The sequence below is a fragment of the Sciurus vulgaris genome (genome assembly GCF_902686455.1).
Source record: "Sciurus vulgaris genome assembly, chromosome: 5".
In the NCBI taxonomy this organism is placed as follows: Eukaryota; Metazoa; Chordata; class Mammalia; order Rodentia; family Sciuridae; genus Sciurus; species Sciurus vulgaris.
The window spans coordinates 87,728,212-87,740,240 of record NC_136465.1 but is presented as its reverse complement, the minus strand read 5'-3'; the positions used below and the strand labels follow the sequence as shown (position 1 = coordinate 87,740,240).

At 34.1% G+C, this 12,029-nt stretch overlaps 1 protein-coding gene across 19 annotated transcripts in view; it reads right to left on the bottom strand.

Annotated features, from left to right (window-relative positions):
- PLEKHA5 (pleckstrin homology domain containing A5) overlaps positions 1 to 12,029 on the bottom strand; it is a 259,415-nt gene that overhangs the window by 145,808 nt on the left and 101,578 nt on the right. The window contains exon 4 of one of the 19 annotated variants that reach the window (XR_013764026.1): positions 1,633 to 1,676. The exons of the other annotated variants lie outside the window; for them this stretch is intronic. The gene's annotated coding sequence lies outside the window, so the exon portion shown is untranslated. The remainder of the gene's footprint in view (positions 1 to 1,632; positions 1,677 to 12,029) is intronic. 19 annotated transcript variants of the gene reach the window in all.

Here is a 12,029-nt window from a genome sequence, read left to right as displayed (position 1 = left end):
CAAATTAGTCTGCTTTTCATTGCTGTAACAAAACACCCAAGCTTGGAAAAGGTATAAGAAAAGAGATTTACTTTGCTTAGAGTTTTTGGGTGTTTAGAGTCCAAGATCAAGCATTCCATGTGTTTGGCCTCTGAGGATGGCATCACAGTAGTGGAAGCATGTGCAGAAGAGATTACAGGAACCCAGAGAAACTTAGGGAATAGGTTTAAAACAAAACAAAACAAAAAAAACACATAACAACAACAACAACTCATTTTTGCAGGAACTAACCAGGTCCTATAAGAACCAGATTACTGCTTTCTGAAGGTGAAGAACTTGCTCCAAATGACCTAACTACTGGCCTTACCTCTTAAATGGTTCACCGCACTGGGACCAAATGTCCAGCACATAAACCTTCACACATTTTAACCCTATCCAAACCACAGCATGCAACTTATTAAAAAGAATCTTATAAGATAATTGCTAGCAAAGGTCCAAATGTTTGGGTCTAGGATTAGTGTGAAGAAATATCAAAATGAACTTAACAAACAAAAGTCCCAAAATATAATTCATTCCTAGGAATAATAAATGCAGAAGAATACTTGATAAAAAGTTTCTGATTAACAGCCAGATAAAAAAATGAACCATAGAGCCAGGAACTACAATCAAGAGAAGTTCACAACTTCAAAATGGAGTGGGTGAGTCTAGAGTACCATCAAATAAAACCTTGAGGAAATTATAAACTGAAGCTTAACTTCATGCCATTTGCTCAGAGGTGAGTAGCTACCTATTTGTGGCCTAATTAAAAAGAGTTATTTATGTTAGTTCAAATAAAGGGATAGTATATTTTTCATGGACCTATCTTAAATCATTTACACACATGAGAGCTCATTAATTAAAAAACACCAGTTTGTATCAGGTCAATAAACTCTGAAATTTGCCAAAAACCTCTGTTAGGAGAAATGTACTAGAGAGAAGACAAAATACAATGGCTATGGCCCTAAAGACATCATCTGAGATGTTTTCCACACACCAATCCATGGCACGAATCTGAAAGCTGAACGATGTTGATATTTAAGTGTTACTCTGGCAAGTTCATCCAAATTGTCAGCAGACTTTAGAGTTCAGAGTTCTTGGACACAAGTAATTATAAAATTTACCAGAGTTAAAAGAATAATACACAGAAAAGGTCCCTATTAGCTATCGGTTAATTAATGGGTGTTACATAATAGTGTTTAATAATTTCAACATGTTTCTTAAACAATAATTCTATAAAGAGTCTTACCAGGGTGGACTTGTTGCTCAATAGTACAGCACTTGTCTAGCATATATAAGGCCTTGGATTCAGTCCCCAGAAAAACACATACATATTGAAGTTTTGTTTTTAAAGAACAACAATCTTTACAAAAGTAGAGAACAAAGAAACAAAAATATAAGTTCGTAGGTAGTTTCAGTCATTGGAATAAACTGAGAAACATGTAAAGAACAAACTTTAATAAACATTTAGTGAATGCCAACTGTGTAGCAGGTACTGTTCAGTTCCTATGAGTTCAAGAACTCATACTTCAGGTGGGCCCTGTGGCGCATTCCTGTAACTCAGTGAGACTCTATTTCTAAATAAAATACAAAAATAGGGCTGAAAATGTGGCTCACTGGTTGAGAGTCCTGTGTTCAATCCCCACTAGCTTCTTCCTCCTCTAAAAAAAAAAAACAAGAGTTCATACTTCACTAAATGTGATTTTATTGAACATTGCCTTTTATAGTAATACAAACAAATCTTCATTACTTTGTCAACTGCACCACACACAATTAGAACATTCAGTTGTTTAACAATTACTCTATAAAGTTGGGGTTTAAACATTTTATCATGAACACACTCTGGTTCTTTCTTTAAAAAAATATTGTAATAAAAAACACCAACTATTATACTATATGTAAATTAGGACCATTCTGTGAGACTGGTATTTCAAACAGGACAGGTAATTTATTTTTTAAAGTTTAATACAAAACACATGTAATTAAGAAAATAAATTATGATAACAAACCTTTATTGAACATATACTTTGTGACTAACACCAAGCTAAGTTCTTTACATAAAATTTGAGGCTCACAAATATAAAAAGAAAATGCTAATGTTTGTGTTTATAGAGTTGAAAATTTAAAAAAAGCAGAGAAATGAAGACATTTACCTGAAGTTACAAATTGCAGAAGTTAGATTAGAACCCAGATTACAAATAAATACCACTCACTTCTTTCCCACCACAAATTGTGTTTTTAAAATCAATTTGTTTCTCCACAGGAGTAATCTCAGAATAACTTTAATAAGAGAATGAGTAGACAGTTGTTAGGAGCATCAAAATCTTTACTTGGTCACTATTTTATCCTAAACCCTTCACCTTCTACTTTTTGCTTACACTCCTAGCCTAGGACACATTCCTACTGTCTTTAAGAAATGTAACTTCAGCTTGTATCTCTATTGCTATTGCCTAATCTACTAATCATACTTTTAAAACATCCCATTGCCTTTTAACTCTAAGATTACAAGATGAAGAATAAAAGTAAAACCACAATTCTTCCTTTATCCCAATATTCCAAATGAGTTTATATTTACAATTATTAACATTTGCCAAATGTTTATGATCATGTGGTATAGCTTTTTCTTTCCACATTCCAGAAAGCATTAAGTTCTGAGTAAAGCACTGAAGATGTTAAAGGTCAAGTTCTGCTATAAACAAGTTGTTATAGCTTGTTATTCTTCAAACTTACTTGAGCACAGATCCCATGTTCATGAAGCACCACTTAAGATTTTTAAGCTTCAATGAACTCCACAAATGTTAAGGAAATAAATGTTCCTTAATTGACAGATGCTAAGTTAAGTAGGTGAGTAAAGGAACTTAATGATTTGGAGATGGACAAAGTATATTGCTTAATGTTTAGAAACCTGCTATCATTGCCATCAGTGATTTTTCTTCCCATGTTTCTCCCCTTTCCTTTTTCTCAGTATTTCTCCATGATTTTTATTAAATAGAGCTTCCATTGATTATTTATTTATCTTTGAATAAAGGCCTACAAATGGGACTAAATACTTAAAAGAATATAAAGTAAAACAATTTTGTCATGAAAATTTCATGATCAGTTTAAAGGAAATATGGAAAACAACAAAACCAATTTGCTGCTTTTTAGTTACATAATATACATGAATATGTTTTCCTAGCAAATTAGCTTCAAAGAAGATAGAGTACTGACATATTTTACACGTTTAAAATATTTTTAAGTAAAAAGAAAAGTTAATAGAATTTATAAAGGCAACACTTGTTAGTTTTCTACTAGCACTAGATATTTGTGAGTGAGATATACTGTTCATGAATCTTTGCCATAGTCCATAAAATAATTTAATTGTTTTAGTAACCTTAAAGGAACTTCCTATTGCCACTGAAAAGTATTATGCTAAAAATAAGTGGAAACAGGGTATGCAGGATACCCAAGGTCACACAAGTGAGTCAATAATAAGTGGGAATAGAGTTCCTGAATATTGTCACCCAGTCTTCATCTCTAACTGCTAAACCTCCCTCTTCGTGAATATACAAGCTTAAGTATACACCTACCTCCTTCACATGTGCCAATCCTGGAAAATGGCATAGTGGAGGCAGGTCGTAAAAATAAAGATATTTCAGGAAAGCATCACATAATTGCCTGGCATTTGAAGGTACTAAGTTTTCAGCATTCTCTTCCTATTCTTCCTATATTCTCCCTCATTGTTTTTTCTAGAATTCATTGAAGCACCTTCTACGCTTCACATTTCTATGTGTTAACAAACATGGTTGTTCCCCAAGGAAATAAATATGGTAATTTTATAATTTCCTCTCCAAATCTTCAAAAATATAACACTTATCTCAAATATGATGATGAAATTTGGTTGCCAAGTTTATCTGTTATAAATATATAATCAAAATCATGTCCATTAGGAAATAATAAGAGATTTCAAAAAGTATATGATATTTATTATGAGAGCACAAGTTGGAAAAATGTAAAAATGCTCCTTTAGCTTCAAGGTTAAACAAAAATATTTCGGAAAAAAAAATCATAAAATATTTAAATAAGATTATCCTCCTAGCAATCATCATAATATGAGCCCACAGAAGAAAAGCACAAAACAGCAAAATTATTGTGCTCCAAACACTTCTACAGCTAAACTAATAACTAAAAATAGAATATGGAATAACTATTACATCTTATATTTTACAAAGCATTGTTGATCTCACTTTAATTATTTGAAATAAATTTTATTACAAAGCAAATTTTCATTTCCGAACCACCTATTTAATAATACATATATATCACTAACATATCTTCTCATTTTAAGTTATTTTTCTTATGTTTAAATAGGTCTTACCTATTACTTTAGTAATAGGCAAAAATGATAATTTCCTTAAAATACAACAACAAAAATGCTCAACTGTCTAAATTAACAAATCCTAAAGTCTCTCGGCACACAATTCTGTGAGCATTATTCAGCACAAGTGAGCAAATGAAATTTGTGAACATGTAGAAGTATCATCATGATAATTTGTGAACTTGTCATTTCAGAAATATACTGAAAATATTTCTAAAGATAATATTTAGACTGAAGAAACAATTTTCTTCCTAATTCAGTTAAGTTACTTGCTACAAAAAAGCTTTAGCTTGGTACAAAACAAGCAGCAGATATAAGTAAAGACAGCCCTGCTAGGAATAAACAAAACAGAATAAAACAGCTAATTAACTCACCAAATGGCCTTTTGCTAAAAACCTGTATTCTCTTTATCTCAGGTTTCTCGGTTCCAAAGACCAATCACATGCTTTTTGACAGAATGATGACAACAGGGCACACCATGATCTCTTTCCTGCTCTTCCCACTAAAGAAAACTGAAACACATTGCAATCTCCAAGATAAGTACTTCATATGAGCATGCTCAGTATCTAATTTAAATGACTTGTTGTTTTATCTCAGCATGTGATGACCTACTTCAAAACAAACTCAGAGAGCTGCAAATTCAATTGAAGATCATTAACTGTAATAAACTAAATGGAACCACCAAATGATAATTGATTTGTTTTTAACTTCATGATTTTTGTGGTTCATTTAACTTGATGTGATTGGAAATGATTATTTCTACACTTTTATTAAAACAACTCCTTAGGTTTCAATACTTAGTTAACTATGTCAACATTAAATATGAACTGGAATTTGAAGAAATCCAAAATGTAAATAGGAACACTGATAAATTAAACAAAATATAAGTCATCTATATTTCACTTTCTTATCTCTTATTCTATCCTCTTGCTTATTCACCAAATAATTCTCCTGTGTAAAGAATAATAAACTGAAATGTGTATTTTATTAAAAATGTTTACTATCTTCAAACTACAGTGATAGTATTTTTCTCATCTATAGATCATATAATAGTAATCCTCAAATACTGAAAAACCTATAAAATAGAACCTTTAAAATATTTTGTGCATTATAAAGAACAAAATTTACCAAAATGCCACAAAACCAACAAAAATCTGCACATATATGTTTATGCCATTAAATAAATAATTTGCCTGATTTGCTGAGTAAACTGCTATAAAGGCCATGTAGTTTTGGATGATAGAAATATGACCAAGAAGCTTATCCTTTGCTCTATCTCAAACTTCCATAAACAGAGATTTGGAACAGCCCCACCAAAACCAACAAGACAACTCTTTCATATCCACTTCCCATTTTCATCTTGAGTAGATAGGCAAAAACAGGAAGTGTTCAAGCCACTGACAGTGGAGCGGAATTCATCTTTAAGTGAGCACTTATGCTAATTAATGTTCTTCCTTTTTCACAATCCTTCTTGATCACAGTAAATGAAATGTTACATCACAAAGAAAAATGTATGGAGCCACATCTGATTCCTACATCTTCCCAGGCTGGCAGGGCTGAGGGTGTGTGTGAAGTTAAAAGAAAACTATGAACATACCATTTTCTTTAGCATTCTTATTGCCAATGAGCTTTAGGCAGATGTAAAAGAAAAAGCAAAGAACAAAAGCAAATACCAAGAGTCACACAACTTATTAATAAGTACCAACTGCATGTTTTGTGTACTAGTAAGTACTACACAAGTGTCAGGGTGAGAGTTCTATGAAAGAGTAAGTTACCTATAGAATTCATGGAAAATTCTATGATTCCTGAATAAGAAAAGAGTTCTTGGTTTAAGAAACAAAACAAAACTGATCTATCAATATTTATTAAGCATGTACAAACAGAGAAACAACATGTATTCCATTTGTATACAATAAAAAAAATTTATTAAGAACATGTTTTTTATGAGGCATGGTGCAAGACAACACATAGTGAAAATGAGTACCATTATCTCTCTATTTAAAAAATGCTCAATTAGTAGAGACAATGAGGCAAGAGTACATATTACAGCAAGAGGTAAGGGGCTTTAGTATTTATAAAGCATTCTCTGTCTCTCTCTTTTTGTGGTGCAAGCACTCTACCAACTGACTTATATCCTCAGCCTTATAAAGCAATTCTTAAGAAGGAAACTAGTAAAGTTTTTGTGTGGGGGGTGTACTTTATGAAGTGCCTTGATGAACCTAATGATCTAGATCAGAAGGAGAGGGAAGAGTAAACAGTCAGATGACAGGCTAAGAGTTGGAATAGTATAGGACTTAGGAACTGGTGTGGGAACTACAGAACTTGTGGCACTGGCAATGTGAATACCGTAAAGTGAAAGTGTCAACACAGAGAAGAGAGAAAGAGACAAAATTATTCTGTGATGCAATATAGAAGCAAATGGCAAGCATTCTATACCCTGGACAATGGAAGAGTTAGTGGTTTGTGTTGAACAAGCAAAGTCGGTCAACTGTAAGAAAGAGGCAGATATAAAAAAAGGTTAAAAGATGATAGGTAAAATAAGTGTTAATAATTCTTTTCAAATTCACAATTTGAATTTCTTGTTCACTTAACTGTTCTTTAACATGAATTTCTTCTCTCTGAAACATTCAACTTAAGTATTCTGATTTAAACTGAGATCATTGTGCAAATACATGGGTCCTTTCATTTTAATTAGAGGGCCCGTTACTTTTTTCCAAACCTTTCTGTCTCATCACTCATCACTAATTCACTGACCTATCCTGCCTGTACCAGCAAACCTATGTAATGTTTCCCAAATGCTAACCAATAAGAATGTTTAAAAATCCAACCACAGCTATTAACCTATTCTATGACAACTGAGTAACCTCTAAAGACTTTATCATTTCTACTGCATTTGATTACATGTACACACATGAGAAGTGGACGTCTCCATGACTTAAACATACCTGGCTTTCATTTGATACCTAAACAAAGAGAGGGAATAGAAGGAGCAAGGATGGATCATAGACCTACACTGCAATTTATTGCACTTAATTTTGTTTGTTTAATCAACACACTGGATTTTTTACAGCAGTTTTAGATTCACAGTAAAATTGAGCAGAAAACATAGATTTTCCATGTTCTTCCTTTCCTCACACATATAATGGCTACTACTGATGAACATACACTGACACATTATCACCTAAAATCTACAGTTTACATTAGGGTTAACTCCTGTAAAATGACACATTATATGGGTTTAGTCTTATACTGCAACTTGTTTGCTTTCTGTTTACCACACAATCATCTGGGTATTGGAAAACATGAGAAAAGACACACACGCACACACACACACACGCACATGCATGTGCATATGTGCACATGCACATACTTTCAGAGTCCAGAAATCTTTCATCTGTCCTTCTGGTGTGGGGCCAAACATTTTGGGAAAATTTCTTAAATTCTGAAGTTCCCCTGATTAAAAGTCAATGCCCTGGCTAATCACTGGTTCACAGGGTAAGACAAATAAACAGTAATTAAAATACAATGTTAGAAAGTTGGGAAGGAAGTATGGTAAGGATACAATAATTTTGTATGGAAGCGAGCCACAGACCACTAATTACTTGATCAGGGCTGACACTGAGCAAGGTGTTCAGAAACAAAAAGGAGGATGAACACTTAAACTTGTGGGCATGTGCCATGTACAAATATGCAACAACAAATCCCACCAATATGTATAACTACAGTGCAACAATAAAAATGTAGAAAAAAATAAAATGTGGGCAAGATAGAAAATTAGGGCAAATATGTAAGTGTGGGGAAAGGCAGTTCTACAGCACTGACTGGGGATGAGGGGAACAGCAAAGCATAAGGAGGTCAGCAAGGAATATCAATAGTTTATGAACTTATTTCTGCAAGCATTTCAAGACGCTTAAATTTTTTTTAAATAATGCAAAAACATGGTCCTGTTTATACATATGCTTATATTTAAAACAATACTAGTGACAACTTGTAGAAACTGTATGGGAAGGAGAGAGATTTAGATTTATGACTGGTGCACAGATCAATTGTATGAGATATACAGGGAGATTCTAAAGCAGTGCCAGAAAGAAAAGACTGGAGAGGAAATAATAAATCAAAAAGATTTTAAAGACCATCAATAGGATGTGGTGCTTGACTAGATGTAAAAGTCAAACAGACAGAAAAGTGCAATACAACTACTACTACAAAGAAACTGGTTGGGGCAAGTGGGTGGAGTAAGGTATCTGTCAGTCAAAGAATACAGGAGAGGCAGGCTTAAGGGATGGATTTTAAAAAGGTTAAGTTCAATGAGGGAGGAGAGAAAAGGAAGAAAATTAGATCAGTTTCAGAGTTCAGAGTACTGACAACTACACAATAATATTTGGTACAGATAGAAAGAAATATATACCTGGAGTTCAAAAAGGAAATTAAACACAAAGATTCAAATTTACAGAAGAAAAAGAGAAGCCAGATAAAGAATCTCAAGAAGGGAGAGCAGAAGAGCAGAACCACCCCATCAGGTGTGACAATGAGAAAAAGGAAAGAACATTTCAGGAACTGAACAAAACTGTTAAAACTGTTAAGGACTGGGGGGAATCAAGATGGCGGACTAGAGAGTGACTGCATCTCTGGTTGCTCCAGAACTCAGGATTCAAGAAGGGAAGGTACTGAGTGACTTGGACCAACTCAGAGCCACTGGGTAAGTCTCTCCCACTGGGTGAAGCTTGGCCTGGGTGGCAGGCCCAGACAGTGGGCAGCTTCTCGGAGCAGGGTAGGGCAGCGAGAGACTTCCCCGATCAGCCAGGCTCCCTCCGGTGGCAGGCCAGGTCCACAGCCAGCATCTCAGAGCAGGCCCGCCCAGTGAGAGGCTTTCTGTGCAGAGCCAGCTCCCACCCCTGGACCCACTGGGGGGCCAGGGTCAGCTTTCTTGTGGAGCACTGCATTATCAAGTTCCTCTAAGACTTCAGGCTACTGAAGGCTAGGAGGTGATATACTGGAAATCTACAGGGACACTATAAGCCAATAGAGGAAATCTGCAATATCTCAGAGTCCTACTGATAGCTGACCAATATGAGTAAACAAAAGAAGAAAATGTCCCAAACAAACCTAGATGCTATATCAATAAAACCCAACGACAGCATGGCAGAAGAAATGTCAGAAAGGGAGTTCAGAATGTACATAATTAAAACGATTAAGGAAGCAAATGAGGAGATGAAAGAGCAAATGCAGGCACTGAAGGATGAGATGAAAGAGCAAATGCGGGCATTAAATGATCACACCAATCAACAGTTAAAAAAGCAAATATGGGAAGCAAAAGATCATTTCAATAAAGAGTTAGAGATACTGAAAAAATTAACAAACAGAAATCCCTGAAATGAAGGAAACAATAAACCCAAATAAAAACTCCATAGAAAGCATAACCCATAGGATAGAACACTTGGAAGACAGAACCTCAGACACTGAAGACAAAATATTTAATCTTGAAAACAAAGTTGACCAAAAGAGAAGATGGTAAGAAATCATGAACAGAATCTACAAGAATTATGGGATATCATGAAAAGGCCAAATTTAAGAATTATTCGGATTGAGGAAGGCTTAGAGAAACAAACCAAAGGAATGAACAATCTATTCAATGAAATAATATCAGAAAACTTGCCAAATCTCAAGAATGAAATGGAAAAATCAACTACAAGAGGCTTACAGGACTCCAAATACACAAAATTACAACAGACCCACACCAAGGCACATTATTATGAAAATACCTAACATACAAAATAAAGACAGAATTTTAAAGGCTGCAAGAGAAAAGAATCAAATTACGTTCAGGGGGAAACCAATAAGGATATCAGCAGATTTTTCAATCCAGACCCTAAAAGCTAGAAGGGACTGGAACAACATTTTTCAAGCCTTGAAAGAAAATGAATGCCAAACAAGAATCTTATACCCAGCAAAACTTACCTTCAGATTTGACGACGAAATAAAATCTTTCCATGATGAACAAAAGCTAAAGGAATTTAAAAAGAAAGCCGGCATTACAGAACATTCTCAGCAAAATACTTCATGAGGAAGAGATGAAAAACAACGATGCAAATCAGCAAAGGGAGGAACTAGCCTAAAACAATAGCCAAAAAAGGAAAAGCCAAGTCATGTCAAAAAACAAAAATGAGCCAAATGACCGGGAAACCAAATCATATCTCAATAATAACCCTGAATGTTAATGGCCTGAACTCATCAATCAAAAGAAACAGACTGGCAGATTGGATTAAAAAGAAAAATCCAACAATATACTGCCTGCAAGAGACTCATCTCATAGAAAGAGATACCCACAGACTAAAGGTGAAAGGATGGGGAAAAACATACCATGCACACGGACACAGCAAAAAAGCTGGAGTATCCATCCTCATTTCAGATAATGTGGACTTCAAGCCAAAGTTAGTCAGAAGGGATAAAGAAGGACATTTCATACTGTTTAAGGGAAGCATAAATCAGCAAGGTATAACAATCATAAATATCTATGCTCCAAACATTGGCTCATCCATGTACGTCAAACAAATCCTTCTCAATTCCAGAAATCAAATAGACCACAACACAATAATACTAGGCGATTTTAACACACCTCTCTCACCACTGGATAGATCTTCGAAACAAAAATTGAATAAAGACAGAGAAACAACATGTATCCCATTTGTTTACAATAAAAAAAAAAAAGAAAGAAAAATTGAATAAAGAAACCATGATCTCAATAACACAATAATTTAGACTTAATGCACATATATAGAATATATCATCCAACAAAGAGCAAATACACTTTCTTCTCAGCAGCACAAGGATCCTTCTCTAAAACAGACCATATTTCATGCCATAATGCTAATGCTACCAAATACAAGAAGACAGAGATACTACCTTGTATTCTATCAGATCGTAATGGGTTGAAAATAGAAATAAATGACAGAATAAAAATCAGAAACTACTGCAACACCTGGAGATTAAATAATACGCTATTATATGATGAATGGATAACAGAAGACATCAGGAGGGAAATAAAAAAAAATTCTTAGAAGTAAATGAGAACAAAGACACATCATATAAAAATCTCTGGGATACTATGAAAGCAGTACTTAGAGGAAGATTTATTTCATGGAGCACATTCAACAAAAGAAGAAAAAAAATCAACAAATAAACAACTTAACACTACAGCTCAAAGTCCTAGAAAAAGAAGAACAGACCAACACCAAAAGTAGAAGACAGGAAATTGTTAAAATCAGAGCTGAAATCAATGAAATTGAAACAAAAGAAACAACAGAAAAAATTAACAAAATAAATAGTTGGTTCTTTGAAAAATAAACAAAATTGATAAACCCTTAGCCACACTAACAAAGAGAAGGAGAGAGAAAACTCTACTAAAATTGGGAATGAACAAGGAAATATCACTACAGACACGAGTGAAATACAAAACATAATTAGAAGCTATTTTGAAAATCTATACTCCCACAAAACAGAAAATCTCTAAGACATCAACAGGTTTCTAGAGACATATGAATTACCTAAACTGAACCAGGAGGACATACACAACTTAAATAGATCAATTTCAAGTAATGAAATAGAAAAAAATCATCAAAAGCATACCAACAAAGAAAAGTCCAGGACCAGAGGGGTT